The sequence below is a fragment of the Stenella coeruleoalba genome (assembly GCF_951394435.1).
Source record: "Stenella coeruleoalba genome assembly, chromosome: 16".
Classification (NCBI taxonomy): Eukaryota; Metazoa; Chordata; class Mammalia; order Artiodactyla; family Delphinidae; genus Stenella; species Stenella coeruleoalba.
Window position 1 is genome coordinate 35139875 of NC_137162.1, and position 23751 is coordinate 35163625.

At 44.5% G+C, this 23751-nt stretch overlaps 1 protein-coding gene and 1 pseudogene across 3 annotated transcripts in view; one reads left to right on the forward strand and one right to left on the reverse strand.

Moving 5' to 3' along the window:
• PCGF5 (polycomb group ring finger 5) overlaps nucleotides 1–11465 on the reverse strand; it is a 114431-nt gene extending 102966 nt beyond the window's left edge. For both annotated transcript variants that reach the window (XM_079900086.1, XM_079900085.1), the window contains exon 1: nucleotides 11337–11465. The gene's annotated coding sequence lies outside the window, so the exon portion shown is untranslated. The remainder of the gene's footprint in view (nucleotides 1–11336) is intronic.
• A 9166-nt stretch (nucleotides 11466–20631) lies between these two features.
• LOC307175457 (ADP-ribose pyrophosphatase, mitochondrial-like) lies at nucleotides 20632–21531 on the forward strand (annotated as a pseudogene). The gene has a single exon. The product of its transcript is annotated as an ADP-ribose pyrophosphatase, mitochondrial-like (transcript).
• The last annotated feature ends 2220 nt before the right edge of the window (nucleotides 21532–23751 follow it).

Below are 23751 nucleotides of genomic sequence, written 5' to 3' on the forward strand. Positions count from 1 at the left end.
TTGATTTTTAAAGCTGCCTCAAATGATTCTGAAACAGGGTGATTCCAGAGCGCTGGAATCAGTTGTGAGGGAGGATTCTAACTTCAAAACAGTATTTCTTAACTTTAAATGTATATATTTTAAAGCTCTGGATCCATGTAAATCATTCTCTAATTCACTTATTAGAACTGCATTACTTTTTTTTCCCTACTAACTTTATTTTTACCAATATAACTCATGCAAATTACTTAAACAAATAGTACTATCAGGCTTAAAATGAAAACAGCAGTAACCTCTCATGTCTCCACTCACTCCCAAACCCACTTCCCAAAGGCAATTTACTTTAAAAATAGTTAGCTATTTCTCTTTTGATATTAAATTTTATATTCCTAAACAATATGCATATACTAATATTTCTTGATTTACTTTTGATTTTAATTTAGTAATTAATAAAATTAGTGATGTCCTATTATGCACTAGCTTATCCTCTCCCAGACTCCTAAGATATAGTTATGTCAACATTTTTTCCCAGCGTCTTTTGCAGTCATGCATGGTCAGGGTATTTAATAGTCTGTATGTTTCAGTACATTTATGTCCACATTTTGATGTTATCCAATAGCCTCCTGTAAAAAGATGCACAGAGAGTAAACTTTTGAGAACGTTCACACCTTCAAAATGTCTTTACTGTATCTCCCACTCGACAGTTTGTTTGAAATTCTAGATTAAGAATAATTTTCCTCAGAATTCTGAAAGAATTAATCCATTGTTCTTTAGGTGCCATTACAATTCCCAATCATTTTGTACGTGATCTGTTCTATCCTCCACAGAATTTAGCTTATTCCCATTTTCCTTAGTATTCAAAACGTTACAATGATGTGTCTTATACATGGATCGTGTGGATCTTTTTTCATTCACTCATGTGGCTATTCTGTGAACTCTTTTAATCTATAATTGTATGTCTTCCAGTCCTGGGAAAATATCCTGTATTATGTCTGTGGTAATTTCCTCTCCTTTACTTTTCCCTGTAATCTCTTTTTTTTCCTTGCTTTTTTGTAAACTTTTGATTTATTTTTATTTTATTTCTGTAGTCTCTGCCTGGAACTCTTATTAATATGATATAATACCTGATCAACTGACCCTCTAATTCTACTTTTTCCCTCTTTTTCCTTTTGTTTCTACTTTATCTTCTGTCCTTCCAATGACTTTTTTTTTGCCATCTTATTTTTAGTTTCCAAGACCTATTTCTTATTCTCTAATTATTACTTTTTTACAGCCCAGTTCTTATTTTATTAATTCTAGGAGGATTGATTTTGATTATTTCCATTTTTCTTCTTCTTTTTGCGTTTCTGTTTCCTCCATGATTTTTTTCTCATTTGTTCTGGTTCCTGCCTTTTTTCTTGTTGAATGCTTTCTTCAAATGTCTCATATTCACTGACTATTTGTATTTAAGGTACTAAATACTAAGGTACTAAATACCTTATTGCAAGTTCCATGTTCACAGAATAGGGGGAGTTGGGTTGTTGCTGAGGGTTCACCATAGGAAGAATCGATAGTAAGTCAGTTTTCTCATTGTGGGACCTCATATATCAGTATCTGTAGATCTTTTCTCTAGGGCTGTTCACTTTGCCCAGAAAAGAGTTCCTCAATATGCTGCCTGGGTTGGTGATTACCTGGCTATCCTAGGATTGTGGGTGGGTTAAAAAGAACACACCAGGTCTCACTGTTTGGTATGCATAATTTCATTAAATTCCTCTGTTTTCAGTTCAGAATTTCACCCTTACCCTCTTTTTTCTTTTTTTCTGCTATCCCTAAATCCAGAACTGTTAATATATTTCAATTTCTCCAGAGAAAAAATGTCCAGGACTTCCTCTTGCTATATGGGATGGGGAAAGTGAACTGAGAGTCTAGTTCCTTTTATGAACTCTTAATCAATCCCTTATTTTCAGCCCCATGCCCTATTCCAGAGCCTCTAATTCCAGAGCCTTTCTGGGATTCTGAGGGATAAATTGGCTGTTTCTTCCCAGTATCTATTCCCAATCTCCTTTAAGGGCACCTAGGTATCAACTTTTTCCACTACACTAAGTCAGTTGCCACAGGTCTGTCTGCTGTTCATCCTCCAAAAATGTGTTGGTGTCTCCCATCTCTTGTTTACCATCACTATAGTGGTGCTTCAGGAGGGACAGACAGTAAACACAGGTCCAGTCCACCAAATTTCTGAATCCCAATAACTCAATCTTACAACCACAGAAACTGCCCCCAAAAGATGATCCTTTCCTTATCAGTTTTTTTTCCTTATCAATTTTTGAAACATTTACACCTTTTCTGTTTTTAATTGATGCATCTGATTAGCTAAGATACTTTCCCAATTCTTTTAATGTTTACCATCATTTTCTGTCTTAATCATAAAAGCATAAAAAACAAAACAGAATCCTTTTCTGGATACCACAAAATACTTCTGGTTTATTGACTCATTAATTAAGCCTTAAAAGATGGTAGAATTTAGAACACTAGATTATAATTGAAGAAAATACAGGTTGTTTTCATGCAGTAAAGCTGTTTTCATTGACTCCTTCTTGCGACTTCAAATCTAGCCTATGGTGGCCTGAGCTGAAAGGTATTTGCCTTGATAATGTTCAAGTATTTCCAAGAAGACCTTTGACTACTGTACGAAGTCATCATCAACGCTGCAGTCTTAGTTATTTTGCTTCTAAAAACAGGCAAAGGAGGGATGATCAGAACAAATAATTACGCATGAATTTTCTCACATCCAAAGGATCACAACTTTTTCACTCCCATTCAAATCTGAAGGCTCTAAGCCTGAAGATTTTGATCTTTAAGGCTGAAAACCCAGGACTTGTCCGAAACACTGAATTCATAGTTATAAGAAATAACTACAGAGTAAAACACTAATATTACACCTTTGATCTAATTCCACTCAAAGAAGCACATATTCTGGACCTGTCAATATTTATAATTGCCTCCTGCTACTACTCAAAACTTCCCTGAAAAGAAAAGCAAGCATCTAACAAAGAAAAAAGACTCCTATGGTGGGTAGGGGTGGGGAGTGAAACTGTCCCATTTCTTGAGCTGGGAGGTAGGTTCATGGATGTTCACTTTTTAATAATTCATTGAACTATACATTTACATTTCAAAAGTTATATACGTGTTATATTTTATAGTAAAAAAAAAAAGACCTTTTTAACAGTTAAAAGAGAAACAGATAAAAAGGCAAATTTTTCATTTGTCATGAAACACAGTGCTTTAATCACACTTGGCCAGAACTGTTATACACACTGACATGGATAAAGGGAGAAAAGTTATCATGACTTACCTTCAGTGCCTAAACCAGGGTCCCATCAAATTTCAATAGTCATCTTAGTTGTTTTATTTGAAACATTTTATTTTTAAAAAGTTCTTAAACTTCAAAATTTACCTTGTATACCATATGGTGATATTGATATCTTTTATTTGCATGACACTATTTATTTGCAAAGAGCTTTCACATCAAATACCTGGGAAACAGAACAGGCATTATGTTCTCCCATGCTGTAGATGAGGAAACTGAGGCACGTAATAGTTAATTAGTAAGGTCACTAACAGTGACAGAATCAGGACAAATTCCAAGTGCCGTATGTCCAATGAAAGGCTCCTTAAACATGTTATGAGGAGAAAGAACTTTCCACTTTTCTAAAGTTCTGGATTCAGAAACAGGATATCAAAGCTGGTGGTCTCTGCGATGATATCTGTGAGCTTCCTGAGATTCCCCAGAGAGGAATGAGAAAACAACTAGACATTTCTATGAAATCGATGAACTAAGGAATATGCTCAAACCTTCTGAGTCATTTCACTCACTCCTAGTTAACATAAAAATGCACCTGCTGCCTCAGAAGTCAGTCTAATTCAAACACAAACACAAAGGTTAAGAGTGGTCTATAACCTGTTGCAAGGGGAACAAATGCCTCTCTGCCACTCACAGGGTTTCCAAAAGGGGGATATTCCCTATCCACGCCTGTCTTCTTGCCCTGCACCATACTCTCCCCACAGAGGAGGAGCAATTTATTTGCTTGGTGTGTGACAGCCATGGGCCTGTTTCTCAGTTTACAAATGGATGGAGTTTTTCTATCAAAGATACTTGGCATGAGAGATTTGGCCTCTTTTCTCTTTCTCTGTCTGAACAGTGAAAGGCAGAAACCTGGGTATTTCTGCTCTGCAGCCTCAAACTTTCCATCCAGTAGGCAGTTTCAAAGTCTAGCCTAGGGTGTAGAAGGTGCACAGGACCAATGTGGGTTCACACCAAGCTGTGTCTTCCAGCCTAGGCTGCATCAATAACGAAGTTAATTTTTTGACAACCTGCTGCTTCTTATCTATTTTTTAATTAGTGGGGAAGAAGGGGTGCTTTTCATGTGTCCTCCTCAAAGACGCCATCACCTGCCTTTCGGTTAGAAGTCAGAGCACGTGGACACGACTCCACAGCTCTCCTCAGTGGCTTTCTGTGCCCACAAACACTGGTGCTCTACAAGCAGTAGGCAGGCCGTGTGGTGAGGACACATTGTAAAACTTTGTTCAGTGGATACTTTAATTACTTCTTCTGTCGTGGAGGGCAATACTGAACTGAAATTCAGGGATTCCGGTTCTTTCCAGAGACAGCTCTGCCACATACATCTGCAGTCTGGGGCAGGTCTCAATTTTCCTAGAAAGCCTTTAAGAGACTTTAGCTTCCTCATCTTTTAAATGAAGGAATAACTTCCCTCTTTTAGGGTACTCTCCAACTCTACAGACTAAAAGCTCAGAAAGGCTTTAATAAATGTATTCCAGAATTTTTACAACAGCTATTGATACTGATATACATAATAATCATCTGACACCCTGGCCTCATAGTTCCTGAAGATCAATGAGCTTCTACCTCATGCTGATGTCGTTTCACCATTCCCAGGTTCAGCCAGACTTTGAATTCACATCACTGCGCATTACTGATCCCTCCATCATGATAAGCTACTCAAGAAGTCCCTCAGGCCCTTGGCCACCAGCCCCAGGACTCCCCTCCACACTCCCATTTCTCCCTTTCCTTCGTTCTTGCCCAACCAGCCACTACACAGTCTAATCTCACATCTCCTGCTCATTCTCCCAGCCCATCAACACTAGTTTCACTTGCCTTCCTACTCAACCCGGGACCCATATGGAGTTGGCAGTTTCAACGATACTCACACCATCTCCACTTCCAATTTTCTCAGTATTGCTGGAAAAGTCGTAAATACAGGCATGACTCGTTCTATCACAAGGCTAAGGCATCTGTGCGACCTGTCAGGCCCTTATCACCTTTGGCTCTCATCACACTCATACCCACAGCTACTCCAAACCTTTCCCCCTCTCCTCCACCTCCCAGCTTTGCCTCTCACTCTCAACGTCCTCTCAGCAAACAGAACTGGCCTCCTCCGTTTTTCTTTCCTTCTTAAAAAGGGGAACCAACCCATTTAAAATGCAGTCACACTCCCTCCCAGCTTCCAACTTTCCTCTCTAAATCTGTTCCTTTTTGCCTTCATTTAATCTTCTTCCCTCCATGTCACATCTGTTTTTCCACGAATAACTATCTTTGTCATGATCAAATGATTTAGTATTAGAAAAGGGACTTTGTTTTAGAATAAAAACAGGCGTTATTTGTTATCCTATAAGTGAGCTGGGGTAACAGGTGTGAACGGAGACTGTCCTGGGCAATCGGACGTGTGGCCACCTTATCCAGCTCCCGTGCCTCCTACTTGAGGAGCACTGACCTGGCGCGCGAACCGCCCTCCCGCTCCCTCTCCAGATCCTCAGCCTCTTCCTCTCCACTGACAACCACTCGGCCCACAACACTCTCGGGCCTTTCTCACGGTTTGGTTTTAAGACTGGCTCCCTGGCCCTCTCATCACCTCAAGTTACAGTCCTCTCCAATTTTCACAGACCAATCCTCACTTATACTTACTCTCTCCGCTTCCTTCCTGCTCAGGCACCTCTCAGGTACCTGGCTGACTTCCATCTCCACTGCCCAACTACCCCTGATGCTCAAAGGCTACTGACAATGGTCTCACTGACAAATCTAATGACCTTTTCTCAGTCTTCAATCTCAGTGCCTCGACACTGCTACTTGTCCCGTCTAAATTCTCTTTCCTCCCCTTTCTTTACCCTACCTTTTCCTTGTTCTCTTCCAGCTTCTTTCCTCTCGGCATCCTGTCAGCTTCTTTCTGTCTCGCTCCAAGCCCACAAACATGGTTTTTCCGACTCTGCCCTGGTCTTTTACTCTTCTCACCCATACTTTGAACCCTTCTCACAGCTTCACCATCCCCCCTCATAAGGATGCCCTCAAATCCATCTCTGTTTTAAATGGCTGCCATCCATTTGGATAGCTTCATAGGCACAAAGAAATTAACACATCCAAATCCAAACTTCCATTAACTAGACAAATACTTACTGATTGCATACTACTTACAGGTGCTTTACTAGTGGCCTTTCCGACGATTTCCATTTCTGCCATCACCATCCAAAGTCACTCAGCTTCAGTCTCTGACTTCTCCCTCAATTCCCTCATCCAGTTAGCCAACAAGTCCTGCTGCATTTACTATTTCTACAGGGTCTCACCCACCCAACTGCCCCCACTCTAATTTAGGTTCTCACTCCTTCTCTCCCAGGAACTATTTTAATAGCTTTCAAAATGGGATTATCCATGACTCCCCCAATACAGATTAATCTTCTTGAAGCATAGCTTTAAGTCCCCCACTCAAACTACCTTTGATAGTTATCTACTGCCTACTAAACAGGTTCCTTAGCCCAGTGCTCAAGATGCCCACAATATGGTCCTAACGCTGCCAGGCGGCGTGCCGTCCCACTATCCTGCCTCCAGGCTCCTCACCCTACAGCTTAACCACACTCCTCTCCATCCTGGATATGCTCATATACTCTTTCCTTCAAGTCTTAGCACAGGCTGAGCCCTACATCTCTGCCAGCTTAAGTTCCACCAGTTCTTTAAAGCTCAAGATCCCTTAACTAAACCTTCCCCAATTTTTCTGCCTAGAAATAGTGTGTTCCTTCCTTGAAATCACAAAGCATTTTCTTGGGACTTCCCTGGCGGTCGGTCCGTGATGAAGACTCTGTGCTCCCAATGCAGGGGGCACGCTTCGATCCCTGGTGGGGGAACTAAGATCCCGCATGCCACCCGGCGCGGCCAAAAACAGAAAACGGAAAGCAAAGAAAACATTTTCTTTATGCCTCTATAACAGCGCCTCCATATAATAAAACCTTTGGTCACCTGTCTTATGCTCCCTACATGCCTCCTAAGCCTCTCAAAGAAAGGGTACCTATGTCTGATTAACCCATATACTCCTTATACTGCCTTATATACAGTAAGCTGAATGAGAGGTTGATATATTCAAGTTAACTCTGTATCCACCATATAGCATATAAAATAATGAAGATGTACTTAGTATCACCAAAGCTAATTAAGCCAAATTCTTAGGAAGGTCTAGAAATTAACCATTTTTGCAGTTGCTCGTTAGATCAAGGATATATGAATCATTTCAACTAAAACTGTAGAACTCTGCATTCTTTATCAGTTCCTTAAACTATACAGTTAGATAAGATCTTAGAGATCATTTAATTTCCCTCCTTCCATGCCAATCACCAATCCTCCAGCTGATAAAACTGAAGCTTTAAGAAATTAAGCTGCTCCCCTGGTCTCTTAAATCAGAAATCATAATATAACTGTTGCCATTTATTAACGGCCTAGTATACACAAGGCACTTTCTGTACCTTACCCCAGCGTCACAACAATCCTTCAAGGCAGGTGGTATTACCCCCATTCAGAGACAAGAGAATGCTCAAAAAAGTTAAGTAACTTGCTACAGAGAGCCCTGCTTGTTAGGGGCAGAGCTGAGCTTAGGTCCCTATTCTATCTGGCTGTACAGTCTAGGCTTTTCTAATTGGACACCATGGCAAAGGCAAGACCTACCAGGTGTCCTGAAACAGCCTCCGATTGTTTCTTCAGTGAATAATTATGCCACCTAAGCAAGTGCACACACTTACAAGTTGTAAGCCATTTTATTTGAAATTCTGGAGGCGTGAAAATTAAACAGCAACCTCATTACTATAGAAGTTCTAAGGTTAATTACTGCCAACACTCTGACTTTCTTATCAAAAACATCTTCATTCTGGAAAAGAGATATGTTTTTCTGGTTTCTCAATTCTTAAATATATTTTCAACTTAAAATACGTTTGTCCAACTACACCCAACAACTATGTGTTGAGCCCCTAGATGTCCAAGGCACATCAAAGGCTACAAAGTTGAATACGACCTCATTTCACTCCCTGAGAGTTCACCGGCAAGAGGCGGACAGTCGACTAACCATAGCGACCACTCGTTCCCCAACTATAGGAGCTCTGGCTGATTTGACGACTTCCAACAAGAAGTCAGAACCCTTGGTTCTAATCCTAGACCTGCACACCGGGCAAGTCATCTCACTGTGCCTTAGTTACCTCAGTAAAGGGTCTGATAAAAAGGGATGAAATATGCCAACCAATTTCAAGGTCCCATTTAGCTTTCAACCTGTATTATGTCTGAGCTCACTCTTGAGATTACACTTCTGAAAGTGCTCACAGCTACTGCTATGGAAAGGGAACACTCTTCTTTGGCAGTGACTTTGGAGGCACTGAGTTCTGAAAATATTCCTACAAGTATAAAGCCAACTAATACGCCTCCAAAGTTTGTTATTTATAATAAAAAAGTTTACTAAAATTTATCCTCAGAGGAGGTAGTATGAAGCACGACCTTCTAATCCTTCTTCCATTATATTACTGACATAGTTTTAACTTAATTCTTTACGATTCATTTAAGATGTTAAAATTAAAATATAATTTAAAATAACTCCTTCTATCTACTCTTCTATGGAGTTAAGCCGTTGACACTAACAACAACAGAGTTAAGGCCACTGCAGAGATGTATATCTTGTATTTGTTTAGTTAAATTAATACTTCATAGTAAATGCTACCTACTATGGACCTTCCCAAACTGCAGCTCAATTTGAGGTTGGTGTGCAGGCGATGGAGAGGAATATAGAAATATCAGTATTTCAAATACAAGTGGAAACATATAGCACTGTGGGAATCTGACTTTGCCGATTCCCTTTCAATATCCTGTACCTTTTTTTTTTCAACTAGCACAGATAATATTTTTAATCATCCATTAACTTATACAGCCAACACCCTTTCTCTCGACAAGGCTCCACATGCCTTGTACTCAGCATCTTAGGATATGATGCTCAAACCCATCTTGTGCTGTAAGTTAACAGCATAGAGGAGGAAATGAATCAATCAAAAGAAAACTGGAAGAAATTAGAACTGCACCATCTTAGTGTCTTGCCCACGCAAGGCAGTAAATTTCAACTGTCAAAGATAGTCCCACCAAGAAATAGGAAAAAGAAATTCATTCATTCACTAGTCAACAAATCCTGACTGCCTAATATGCCAGGCACTGTTCTAGGTGTTAGAGTTACAGCAATGAACAAATCAGGCAAAAATTCCTGCCAGAGTAGAGCTTACCTTCTAGTACAGAGGGGCAGGACTTAAAGAACACCCAAGAAAATCCTTTCAGATAGCGATTAAGTGCTATGAAGAAAATAAAATAGGACTGGGGGTGGTCCCTGGGGTGAGATGTTACTTAAGGTGATCAAGAGGGCCTTGCTGAGTAGATGCCATTTGAGGTGAGTCCTACATGATGAGAAAACTTTATTCTTAATCCTACAAGTGTGGGGTATGGTGGGAACGAGTCAAGGTGAGTCTTCAAGGGTGGTCACAGTGGTCAAAAGTTCTTAATTTCTGGCAAACTAGGTTCCTTTTAGGATTTGGCTTATTAAAACAAAACAAAAACAAATCCTCAAACCTAAACCTTTAAGTAGAACTCCTCTACTTAGGAGCCACTGATTTTTCTTTTAAGATCCACTAACTTTTAAACTTTTTGCTGATTACTTTATTGGTACTTAAGTAGAGGCAATTACTAGAAGGATTCCTTCAGAGCCATCCAGATTCTGAATGAGAGACGATCCAACCCTGCAGCGAATCAGCGCTCCTCCACCGACTCATCAACACAGCCAGGTGGAATCTTGTTAACTCTTCTAACAACGGGAAACAAGCCTCGGGAAATGTGGGGACTCTGCCACCCCCAAAGTTCCCCCAAATTGCGGGAGGAGGGGGAAAAATAAGCCGCCGCCCTTTTGCATTCCCTCTCCCGCGGCCCTCCAAGGCGTCACCGCCGAGGAAGGGTCGCCGTCCCTGGGTCAGAGGCACACCGGGAGTATGCGCGGGGTGGACCCCGCAGGAATCATCGGCGCCCGGTCTGCGGGGCGATGATTCATTAACCGCCCCGGAGCCCACGGCCACACGTTCCGAGCGCACTAGGACGGCCGCACACGCAGCTTCTTTAATATTAAACAAATGTTTCAAAGTACAAACGCCCGGAGCCAGAAACGAGTAGACCCAGGCAAGGCGGCGGAGAAGAAACAGCACGTTTCGGCCGCTGCCCGAATGTTCCCGGGGCCGGGAGGGGAGCTGCGGGCACGTCGGTCCACCCGGCCGCCGCCCCGCACCTCCCCGTCCCCGGCAGGCGCGCGGGCAACACCCGCAGGGGGCGAGGAGGGCGCACAGGTGGGTCCCCGCTCGCCCTGACTCCCGCCCCTCCCCGCCCCTCGCGGAAGGCCAACGCGCCGCCCGCTCGCCCCTTTCCTCTCCGTGACATCTTATATAATAACCCGAGCTAATCAAAACGGAAGCGACGCGCGCTGCCGGGGCCCGACTCCCGGCCTCCACTGGATGCTCGCGCCCCGAGCCCCCAGCCCCCCAACTAGGCGCCGGGGAGCGCGGCTCCGGGCGGGGGGAAGGGCCCGAGCGCCGCCTCGGCTCGTCCCTCCTCGGAGAAGGCGCTGCCGCTGCCGGTCCCCGTCAGGAAGCCGCGAGCGTCACAAACTGCGTCAGCTTCTTCAAACACGTTTCACGGGCTCCCTCCAGCCGGGGAGCCAGCCGCTCCGGCGGCCGGGCCGCGGCCGGGGCTGGCAGGAGCCCCTCCGGGGAGGAGAAAGTTCCTCGGGGCCCTCCCCTCGCCCGCCGCGCTTCCAGCCCCTCTCGGCGCGACGCCCGCCCCGCCGCGCAGCCCGCCGGCCCGCCCCGATGGCAGGTTAGGCAACTTGTGACCCCCAGGCGTCTGGCGGCCCCCTCCCGCTCACTGGGCTCCCCTGCCGCCGGGGGCCTCCTCCCGGCCCAGCGGAATACGGCGACGCCAGAAACTTCCCCCGGCCACGCCGGGCGGGGAAACCGCCCGGGTCCCAGCGCATCGCCCTTACCTTGCTCTCGGGAGGCCACGAGCCGGGCGGGCCGCGCGGGGCGCGTGGTGCGCGAGCGCGCGCGCGTGGGGCGGTAGGTGAGGGCGCCCGCGCCGGCGGGGGTGGGGCGGGGCCGCGGGCGGGGCGGTGGGGGGGGCGGCCCGGCGGGCGGGCGCTAGGCGAGCAGAGCCGGCGGCGGCGGCGGCGGCGGCGGCGGCGGGCGCGGGGCGAGCGCGCCGAGGGGGCGGAGGAGTTGCCGTGGGTTTGTTTACGCATTGCTGCCCGGCTCGGGGCACAGCCCGCACTCCCTGATTGGACACAAACTGGGGCACAGCCTCTCGCCGCCGCCCGCCAGGCCTCCTCGAGCAGCAGCCGCGCAGCTCCCGGAGCGCCCTACCCGGCACGGCCCGCGGCGGCGTCCGGGCCTGGAGGGGACGAGCCGCGGCGGCAGCCGGGCGCGGGGCCCGCACGTTGGCCCGGGGCTCGAAAGCGCCCACCTGTAGGGGCCCGACCTTGGCAAGGAGAAATTCGAAACTTCGGAGGCTGGAGTCCTCGTATCTTCCAGCCGTAGAAGGAACCCCCCACCCACCCCTTCCCCTCCCCCCTCCCCCCTCCCCCTCCCCCGCCAACACACACACACACACACACACACACACACACACACACACACACGGAGGACGCTTGCCCTTGGTGGAGAGAAAAGCCGCTCAATTGAGGTTAACATGCCCCTTTGGTGATGGTCAAGCTGAGGCTTCCCATGTATGAGCCATCTCTGAGACCTCTCAGTTCCTTCGCCTGTCTCCAGCTTCTCTGCGTGTAAATCCGTCCTCCGCGCAGAATTCAAAGTTGCCATCCCAGAATTGACCTTGCCACATGATGCTCAAGATCCTCCGATGACTCCCGTTGCCTCAAACCCCAACTCCTTAGTCTCAGAGCCTTCCATAGCTGGGCCTCCACCTTTCAGCCTCTTTTCCAGTGACCAACCCTCACCCCCAAAACCCTTGTCTACAGACAACACCTCAGATGCCCCTGTTCTTTCACAATTGACTTTGATCCTGCTCTGTTCTCTGCCAGAAGACCCGTAGCCCCCTCGACCTGTCAAACTTTAATAGACTCAACTTGTCCACCATCTCTGTGCAGCCTCCCCGAACCCTGTGCAGAATCCTCCCTTGTGGCTGCCATCAGCCTGGCCTGAGGGTCAGTCGTGTGCCCAACTCTGTGTCCCCACTAGGCTGTGAATTCCTAAGAACAGGAACCTGGTTTTAACAGGGCTCTGAGGATGGGAGAGATGAACGCCTGAAGAATAAAATTGAGTGTCTGCAGCTCTGCTGCAACTGCAAAAACGAGAGTATCAAAAGGGTCTCTTGATAGACCATCCACAAACCTTATCTTGCAAAACGCAAACACTTCCAAAAACTGAGAATGTCCTCCCAATATGTCTCTGTGTCTCCGCCTCACCACACCTAGCTACGTGCCCTCTATACTCCTCATGGGCACTTAATAACCCTTGGAGGAATAAAACTGAGATGTTCCTTATACTGAGGCTCAAGGTGATCAAAGTGAGTACAGTAAGTCATGAAGGAATGGACACGAATGGCCACAAACCCAGTCATTTTACAGATAATTCCCTGGCTAGAGTTCCTCAACTCTGGCAGCCACTGTGGATTCATCACTCTCTAATCAAACACTGGAGAATTGGCCCCTGACCCTTCGTAACTCTTGGGTTGGCTGGATTTCTTTCTCTCACGAAATGCATGGCTTTCCCTGAGACAGCTGTCTTTGAACTCCAAGGGTGAATACAACTGAAAGTAAAGTTTTCTTTTCCAGGTACTTCAATAGTGATAATTTAATGCAGTGCATTAGTTACAAAGCTGTTGAAAGAACTAGAATTACAACCAGGAGAAAGTGAGGCAACCCTGAGATTAGCAACTGCTGGGTACATCTCCTCCCCTAGGGCTGAAGGGGCAAAGGGAGGAGGCTGCCAGAACCATGAAGCCTTGTCCAGTGGGAGCTGGAGCCATGAAGGAAGTGCAACTACTGCTGGAGATGCCTCCCAAAGCAGAGAGAGTGAAGGAATCCCCTGGCCCCTTCCTTCCTCTCACCTTCCAGGACCACCCAGTGGTAGAAAGCAGCAGAGGGCAGGGGTTAGAACCCCTCCAATAACAGATGAGAACAGAGAAACGAGAAGGAATGTGAGAGCGCTCTGGACTTGGGTGCTTCACTTGCTTACCTCCAGGACTCTTCCTCTGGGGGTTGGGTTTTGCCAGCGCAGCACAAACCTTTTCTTTCCAAACCCCAGAACTCCCTTCCTCTTTCTTTTTCTCTTTGCCCTTTTGCTTCCACTTCTCCTTCCATCCTCTTCTCTCCCATGACTCCTGTATGTTTACTTTTTCTCTCTTACTTCTCTATCTCTGGCTCTCATTTTTCTCCTTGTGTTCCCATATACCTCCTCCTGACCTCTTTTTTCCCCACTGAGTCCCGTCCCACCTCTGCTTGTCCTACTCCTTTCTGGGCAGGAGGGCAGCCTTCTTCAGCATGAAGGAGATGAGCAAGTTCCTATGCAAGTAACGGAATTCGGAACTATCACACTGTTGCCTCTCTAGACACTATTTCACCTATGTTATCTCATTTTAATCCTCACCTCACACCTAGTAGCTAGGCATCATTGAATAGCACTTCGGTGGCTTCATGATTGTGCATCTCAGGAAAGGGTTTGCTGGTGTGGGTCACCAACGACACTACTGATGGTCCTCTTAACCTTCCTCATCTCCAAGTGTTTCCCTCCACCCTTTCTCCTCCTTATCCTACTTCTTTTCCTTTCATTAACACAAATATTTTTTCTAGATCCCAACCCCCAACAGTCTAATACACCTCCAGTCTAAATCTCCAAAGACTGAGAATGGCTACTTGAAAGAGGTGGCATTTCAGTTGGTTTTTGAAGGCTGGATAGAATTTCAGTAGATGGAGATTGAGGAAGGACATTCTTGGTGGAGCAGCGAATAATATGGTCCAACTCTAATGAAACACAAGAGATGGCTAGGAGATAAGACCAGATTTCAGAAATTTGTCTTTGGAGCTCAGTTCTCTAAGACAGACCACTCAGAAACAGAGATTAACCCTAAGTATATTAAGTACAGGTATAATTCATATAATTGGAATCATAACATTTTAAAGCCAGAAAGAAATCTAGACATTGTCTGACCCAACATGTCCATTTTTAAGGGAACTGAGGCCTCAAAGACTTAGGTAACTAGAGTATCATAGTAGTTAACCACGGGCGTTAGAGTTTGACTACCTGTATTCAAATCCCTGCTTTGACAAATGTTAGGTAATATGATCCTGAAGTTATCTGTGTTTAAGTTTCCTCACGTATAAAACAGGAAACATGATAGAACCTACCTCAGTGGGTTGTTGTAAGAATTAAATGTTTTTATAAGTAAAACACATAGCACAGTACCTGTCATATAGTCTGTCTTCAATAAATATAGGTGAGTATTGTAACGTTTTCCTACAGTTATTCAGCTCGCAAACACCAGAGCCAGAACTGGTCCCCCAAACCTTTCAAGCCGTAGTTGAATATCCTCTCCATTACTAGAAGTTATGTCTCAGGGTGCTTGTTGAATGCCATCTATGAGACTGTGGTGCTCCTCTGGTCTGCTGTTTAAAGAAGTGCTCAGTTATCCTTCTAGCTCCCAATCCTCTACATTTCCACCAGCCTCAGCAATCCCACTGTGCGGTCAGTCCTGCATATGTGAAGTTCCACAAGAGGAGAGGGACATGAAAAATAGCAATGGACGTGTGTTTCATAGTCAACAATATAGCTGACAAGTTCTGATAGAGTCAAATTTTACTAATTTAAATTTCAAAGGACCAAAAAAATCATCGAATTAAAGGAGTTGGAATGATCTGTCATTCTGCAGCCAATGGAGTATCAAACCCGCCAGTTTAAATTTTGGTGGTTCCTTAGGGGAACTCACTGAGATCAAGAAAAAGCCTTCCTTGAATCAAGTGTCCAATCCTTCAATGAGACTGTGATGGTAGAGAATCTTCTTTGTCCTTCCACCTTTCCTTTCTGAGTCTCTGGTCCCGCTTTTCAAAACTCCCCAGCTCCGTGACCTTCATGCAGCCCACTCTCTGGACTGTAAGAATCTTGATGCAATGAACCACAATCTACTAACCTTTTCACCTCTGGAACACAGCTCAGGACCTGGGCACAATAGGAGCCCACACATCGTTGAACTGACTGATGTGAGCAATGCCACACATATCAAAAGGATCCCTTCCACCTCCTCCTCCAAAGCTTTGTCTCCTCGGTTGGTTGTCCTTAGCTAGTTGTCAGCCTGCTTCACTAATTCACCAGAAAGCATGACAACAGCTGAATGTGAAATAAATGTGCATTTTACAAGACAAACCACATTCAAAGGGATTTATTTTAATGGTGGAAATCCAGGCAACATTTTAAGAGGATCAGAAGGATATTTTTGGGGCAGCTGGACTTTCGTAACACCTTCACATCACACCACGCAAACTGAAGTTTATCTCTCTGACAAATAAAGGCTACTTGACTTTGATTCTTATACATTTTAGTTTAGATTTCTTGGGTTAATTTGGAGACAGCCTCCATTCTAGATAAGACTGTATTAATTATCCCACCTAAGTAATTTCTTAAAAGGCACAGTTTTCTTTAATCTTAAAAATGTCAATCATTGTCCCATTGTCCTCTTTTACATCAAAGCCAGACTAATGACCTAATACCTTGAGCACTCACTGACTTTTTAAGCCCCAATATCTTTCTTCCACTTCCTCTATTTCATTTACATGCATCCTCTAGGAAGCTGGAAGGAATCCAAAGGATTAATTCTAGATCAACTCCTCATTTTGTAGGAGAGGAAACTAAGGCACAGAGATGTCAGTGGCAGAATCTCGAATTCCCAGCCATCACCCCATGCTCTGTCCATCTAAAAGCGAACTCCGCATGCGAACTGTCCTCCTGACTTCCCTGTTTCTACCTGTTGCCACCATCCTTTGGGCCCTTTAAGATTAAAATGGGTGGTCTTTGACTCTTCCTTCTCTTCAGGCCTCCCCCTTCCACGTCAGGATATCTCTGACTTGTTTTTCTAGTCTGAACTGGCCCATGATTCAGGGCATTTTCTCTTTACAATTGTGTCACTACAATAGGTTGCTAATGGTTTCATTGTCTCTCGCCAATCTCTTCCTCTTATACCGAGTGAACCTAGCAGAACCATTTAATATAACTTAACTTTTTTAATAGGTATAATAAAGTGGTGACATTTTGCCATATAAAGTCAAATCCAACATGCATTTATACTATCAGTGAAATACAAGTTTATTATTGTCAAGCTTTTCCAATTCTGAAACATATACCAGTAACTAGCTGTGTGACTTTAGGCAAGTTATTTAACTTCTGTGAACTGCCATGTCCTCAGTCTGTTAATTGGTGATCTTATTAGTATATGTGCCTAACTCATAGGGTTGTTTGAGAATTAGGTAAGATAATAAATGTAAAGTAATTAATAATAATCATTGTAATAGGTACTATTTGTTGAGGTTTTACTATGGGTCAGGCATTATTCCAAGCTCTTTAAATGAATTATATCACATTGACCCTTTAACATAGATTCCATTATTATTCCTAGATGAGAAAACTAACGTCCAAAGGAGTTCAGAAACTTTCCCAAGATCAACAAGCCAAGAAGAGGCTGAACCAGGATTCAAAACTGGGCAGTCAAACCTGGGCGAACCTGTAAGCCACAGACTGGTACACAGAAATCACTTAGTAAATGATAGTTATTTTATTGTTGTTATTTCTTATGAGTATCATCACTTTAAAGAGAGGAGAAACCCTTTTCTCTGCCTTCCTTCCAGATTTCTTTCAGAAGTTGAGCCTTAGCATCACTTTGGGAAGAGGTGGGTAATTCATGATAATCCAGTTGCCTTGGTACCACTTGTTTCTGCTTCCCAAAGAGAGGTTGGAAGGATGATCAGGGATTCTTGCACTGCTAGGGCCCTGTAATCACCCTGGTCTTCCCCGTCCCCATAATATTCTTGATAAAATGGGAATCACACATGCAATCTCTAGTCCAGGAATAGTTCAAAGTGACAGGTCAAAGGTTTGTTCTCTGATTGTGCTTAGAGTTCCTTTAGGGCTTTCTCGTGGATGGGACCAGAACATTCTCTCTGTCTAGCTCTGTTTGTTTTTCTGCCTCAGAAGACAATTTAGGAAAGAGAATCTCCCCAGTGGTTTCCCAACCAATAATTCTTTTGGTCTCTATTTTAGTATTTCATTTTCTTCCCTTAGGGCACCTTTTGCACTGTGATCATCAAATGGTCTGATTTAAGTCTTCTTCCCTTTGATGATGCTAAAAGCAAAACAAATCCCTCATTACTGGTTTTGATGTTCCTTACCAGGTGCTCCATCAACTCTTACTTGGTCCAGTCTAATTCTGAATTTACTTGACACACCATGCCTTCCTTGCTCCCTTGCCTTCCTCAAGTGTCATTGCCCCCTGGCATCTGGTTGTTTATATTTGAACATCTGGTCTTTTTGCTTCATAGCATTTGACCTTGGCCTTCCAATGATGAGATTTTCATACATCCTGGCATCATACAATTTTAAAGCCAGAAGGACTTTTGTAGATAACCGAGGCCATCTGATTCCTTTTATATGAAGAATCAGGACCCAAGGAAGCCAAGGTCGGATGCAGAGCTACACAGCCTATGATGGGGAAGCTAGAACCAGACCCAATACTTCTGCTTCTTTCGTTTCTTGTGAGTTAGATTATGATACCTGGAAATAATAATATGAGGAATTTACAAGTGTCTTCTCCCAAAATGTTTAAATTTTCATATCAGTGGTTTTCCTAATACATTTCCAGGAGGCTCAGAAGAATAGGAATTCCATGATTGAAAAAATGAAGCCATAAGAAGACATGAGTTTCAGTGCTGGGACCATGTCCCTTAATGATCATCTTTCTTTTCTAGTGGTACTTTGCACACAGCAAATTCTCAACGATGATGACAATGGTTAATGATGACCAGGTCTCATATGTGTCTGCTTTCAATTCTCTTCTACCATTGTGTTCTCTATAGTCCCAGCTGTTTCTGGGTTTCAAGCCTTTCGGAAGCGTAGCTCATTCAGTTTATGAGGGTGATGAGTGAATATTCAGTAGCTGTCTTCCAATAGTGATGATGATGATGATAACTCGAAAGGATTAGAGATCTACCCCCAAGCACACATATGTATTTTGAAACTCTTCTAAACTTGAGGAAGTGTGTTCTTAAAATAATACCAGCTATTGCATTCTCTAGTCGGGTAGTTTGGAAAATACTGGATGACACAGAATTAAACTGTTGGGTTGATTTGTTTCTACTGGAATTCACAGGATCTTTAAAACATTCTATGAATCCTAAACTCTTAAAGGAGGGTGATAAAATATGTAGAATTTCCCAAACATATTTGACCATCAAATCATTTATTCCTTGAACATCTTTCTCATAGGAGTGGTGTAATATGGAACAAATTTTGGGAAATGTTAAATATCCTTTGGGTTTAAATTAGAGTATATAGTACTCCATTTGTCCTAAAACTATCTGTTTCAAATGTTCAGAGACCTTTCCCTAGGGTTTGTTTTCTTAGATATAATGACTTAGCCTGTACCGCTGCTTCACATATCATTTCAGGACCTAGACGCTGTTGTTTTTCAGCCTGAATTTTTCCAGACAGTGAATCGTAGCTTATTTAACTCTGATCTTGTATGTGAGCCACTCAATTCCCATGATCATTTCAACTGTCCTGTTCTAATCTACAGTTTGCAAGGTGCAGGGTCAAAAAGTTAATGATAACTATAGTAATGACAACTAGCATTTCTGAATATGTATGATGGACGAGTTATGTACAGCTTTACGTGTGACAGCCTACTTAATTGTCACCAGAATTCTATGAGGTAGATATTTCTATTTCCATCTTACACTTGAGGAAACTGAAGTGAGCTTTTGTAACTTAAGTAACTTTGCCCAAGAAGATCCCAGTTGAGGAGGGAAAGCTGGGATTTGAACCTGATTGTGTTCAACTCTTAAGGATTACTGTGCACTGCCCTTCCCATGTTACTCCTATTTTTTTTTTTATTTATTTTTGGCTGCATTGGGTCTTCATTGCTGCACATGGGCTTTCTCTAGTTGTGGCAAGCAGGAGCTACTCTTTGTTGCGGTGCGCGGGCTTCTCATTGCGGTGGCTTGTCTTGTTGAGGAGCACGGGCTCTAGGCACGCAGGCTTCAGTAGTTGCAGCACGCGGGCTCAGTAGTTGCGACACATGGGCTTAGTTGCTCTGCGGCATGTGGAATCTTCCCGGACCAGGGCTCGAACCTGTGTCGCCTGCCTTGGGAGGTGGATTCTTAACCACTGCGCCACCAGGGAAGTCCCTACTTCTATTTTTAAATGTATGTGCTGCCTCTTCAACTAGAATCCTTTAAGAGCAGAGGCCATATGGTCCAGACCTCAGTACAATCTTCTGTGCTTGACAGCTCCTGGTATGCGGTAGCCATTACTCCTTTGAATATAAAGCTTGTGCAACCTGCCTAAGCCATTCAGCTGGTAAAATGATGGGCCTGAGATTTGGAACCATCCCCCATACCATGTGTGCACACCTCATGGATTTCTCACCAGGACCATGCAGGGTGCACCAAGTGAGCTTTCTCCTTCAAGGGCACCCTCACCAGGCTTTTGAGCATCCCAAATAAGGAGCCTTTTGTCCCCCAGAGCCTCCAACACATTCTTTCTGCCTTCTCCCAAACAGATACTGGTCCTAGACTAGTGAACTAAGTCTACCCAGAAGACTAACACCCTGCTAAGCAAGAAAGCACTTTTGTTGTGTGCTGATTTTGTTGGTGGTGTTTGAACAATGTTCTCAACCCTTTAGAATCCCTTCCAGACGTTGAAACCTTTCAATGTAGCGAAGTACAAACGCAGCAATGGCCCCAAGGGGGCGCTGGGCGGGGTTTGTGGTGAGGCGCTCATCCTCTGCGGCTCAGCTGTGCCGTTGGCCCCCTACTGGCAAGGTCGGGAGCCCCGCCCTTGCGACTGGAAGCGCCCCACCTGAGAGCAATGGAAATCCTTACAGCCTACTGGGTGGTGAATGGCTGGCATTCACCCAACGCAGCCAAAAATGGCCTGGCAAAGGCTTTAGCGACCGTGTCTCTCTCTGTGGCCTTGGCCTCTGTGGCAGTCAGGCCCAGCAGCTGCCCTAACATCTCAGCCGGCTAGAGCCCATTTTCCTCACATGGGTTTCCTCCAAGCTTCATGTCCGTTTCAAACGGCCCTGCTGAGACGCCCCACAAGAAGGCCAGGACATCGCCTTACCCTGGCTCTAAAGTGGGGCAAAGCCAGGTCCCCAACGGGAAAGTGAGCTGGCTGGTTGAGTGGCCGGAATACAAGGCTGTCGAGTACACTTCTGGCTCAGGCTTGGCCGGACCCAGGTGGGCAGACCCTCTTTTGGGTGAAAGAAACTTCTCTCTTAAATTTAATGAAAAGGATGGGCATGTTGAGAGAAGGAGCCAGAAACGGTTGGTATGAGGTTGAAAATGGTAGACCTAGAAATCCTGCAGTTCGGCCAGGGTTGGTTGGCTGAGGGCTTTTGGGGCGTTGGGGCCCCAATCATGCTGCAGATCCCATCTTAACTGGGTGGAAAAAGGATAGCAAGGGAAATACAGTTACCCACCCTGTTTCTGGGAGAAACATCCTGCAATTTGTAGCCATCAAAAGGAAGGACTGTGGGGCATGGGCCATCCCAGGGGGGATGGTGGATCTGGGAGAGAAGATTAGTACCACAATGAAGAGAGAATTTGGTGAGGGGGCCATGAACTCCTTACAGAAATCCAGAGCAGAAACACAGGAGTCGAAGAAACAATTGCACAAACTATTCAGCCAGGAACACTTTGTGGTCTGTAAAGGCTATGTGGATGATCCCTGGAACACGATAGCATGTGGATGGGGACAGAGGCTGTGAACTACCGTGATGAAACAGGGGAGGAAATGGATCATCTTCTTCTGGAAGCTGGCGACGATGCCAAGAAAGGGGGATGGGTGGACAATAATGATAAACTCAAGCTTTATGCCAGCCACTCCCAATTTATTCAACTTGTGGCCGAGAAACGAGGAGCCCACTGGAGCGAAGACGTGTACCCCGACTGCCATGGGTAATGGCGTGGAGTCTCATGCAAGCCAAAGGCCTTCAGATGAACACAGGTAGATAAGAAGCAAACAACTCAGGACTCCCGTTGAACAGGACGGGAGGATTACTTCTTTTGGTGATTATTTCCCAAACTGTTCACAGGCTGCAGGCTTTGTATCAGGGAATAATATTAGACTCATATGGGGAAATGGAATCACAAACTTTCTGGCTTTCTAATTGGAAGAAGAATACAGTGACCTCTTCTATACGTTGTACACATGGCTTTAACCAAATTATACAACTAATGCTCTTTGAAGAATTATGGGTAAAGCAAAGATAAATTCTTACCCACCATAGCCTCTACTTTTCATACAGCTTGCATTTGTCAGTTCTTTCTTTCTCCTGATGTGTTAGACTGTGGTTTAATCTAATGTATAATCTGATTTTTGGGTTAACATTTGTTTTTCAAATTTAGCTATATGTGATCTTGTATTCACTGCTTTCAAGTACAGAAGCTCTTTGGTTATTCTTGTTTTAGAACCTTCAGTTTTATGGGAAAAGTTCCATCTCTATTTTAGTCCATAAGGATCAAGTACTTATGAACCAGGGAAAAAAAATGCAGTGACAAAATGAGCTTAATATCCATCCCTCCCCCCGGTTATCACAACTGTTCTGTCTGAACAGAATGGGCTAAGCTCAAGACATTTGTTCCCTCTCATCTCAGAGGATGAGACCCTCATCTCAGAAGACCCTGCAAATGCCAATTCCTGGCATGAAGAAGTCTCTATCAAGGAGATGTATGTAATCACAGCCTAATAAAAATATAATTCACATCTACCTTTTCTCCATTAAAAAAAACCCCCAGTGTATAAATGACAAAGTGTTTATAGTCAGTTTGAAAACAGAGATGCCCCCTGACAATCAGGAATGAGGGGATCTCAGTAGCAACAAATAGGCCAGAAATACATCTCTTCCCTCTCATCATCTAAAACAAGCAAGTTAACTTCATTTGTATGTAACACAATTATGGAGAATTAACTCAAACCACTGTGATGAACCTTTTATGGCTAAAGGGGAAAACTATTTGTAGTTTTGTAGGCATTGATAATCTCATAAGAAAACACTTCCATAACAATATCTAACGCTTATATTCCACTTACTGTGTGCACACGCTCTTTCAAGTGCCTTATTATAGTGACTTATTTATTCCTAAGGATCCCCCTAAGAGGAGGAGGGTACTCTTACCTCACAGGCTGGGCTCTCTAGGAAGCAGACTCTGTGAGGGTGATGAGAATTGCAAAATGTTTCTCAGAGAGGGGTCTTGGGATCCACTCTTGGGGAAGGGAAGAGAAGGAAGCAGGATTGGGCAGGGTGAGATGTTGAGGTTGAAGCCCAGTGAAGCCTTCAGTCAACCCCACATGGAGCTCTGGAGCTGGGAAGGCTCTTCCAGCTGCCCTGAATTGGGGTGAAGGTTCAGGCCTTTATACTCTTTTTTGCTCAGTCATTGGATGTGGGCTGCACGTGGAAGGGGGTGTGACCTTAGGAGAGACCGTTTTCCTCAGCCATGGCAATGCCCAAAGAGGGCTAATAGGTGAATGCCATCTTCTGGTAACACTCCAGCAGCTGAGAAGGGGAATCTGGGGAAGGGAAGGGGCAGGCACTACAGGGTCTACTGTATATCGTCCCCCTATTTTACAGATGATATAACTAAGGCACAGGGAGGTTACAGAACTTGCAAGCTATACCACCAGTGAGTGGCGGAGTGGCAGGTTTTTGGGCTCAACAGTCTACGCCCTTGGCCGCAATACCATAGTCCCTCCAATAGTTACCCTCCTATAGTCCCCAGGTGCCCTGTGCACTGTTCCTTTAAGAAAAGAAAAGAAAAAGAAATCACTATGATATCTCTAACTACGTGCACATTTGGTCAGAGTTTCCTTTCTTAAACCTGAAGGACATGCGCACGGTTTCATTTATTTTCCGCATGAAAGATGTCGTATTTACACGGGTGACGACAATTGTAAAATGGTTCACCCATGGATGCCCACCATTGTTCACGCTCAGGAACCAATTTAATACATCACTTTTCTTTGTGACTTCTATAACCGCTTGTTTTAAGGATGGAGCCATCTGTCCTATATATTAGTCTCAGCTCAGTAACTTTTCCAGGTGAGATACGCTCCCTGTCTTTATTTTGAATCATTGGGGCACCTGGTTGGTCTAACATAGTTTGAGTGTTCCTAAACTTCATT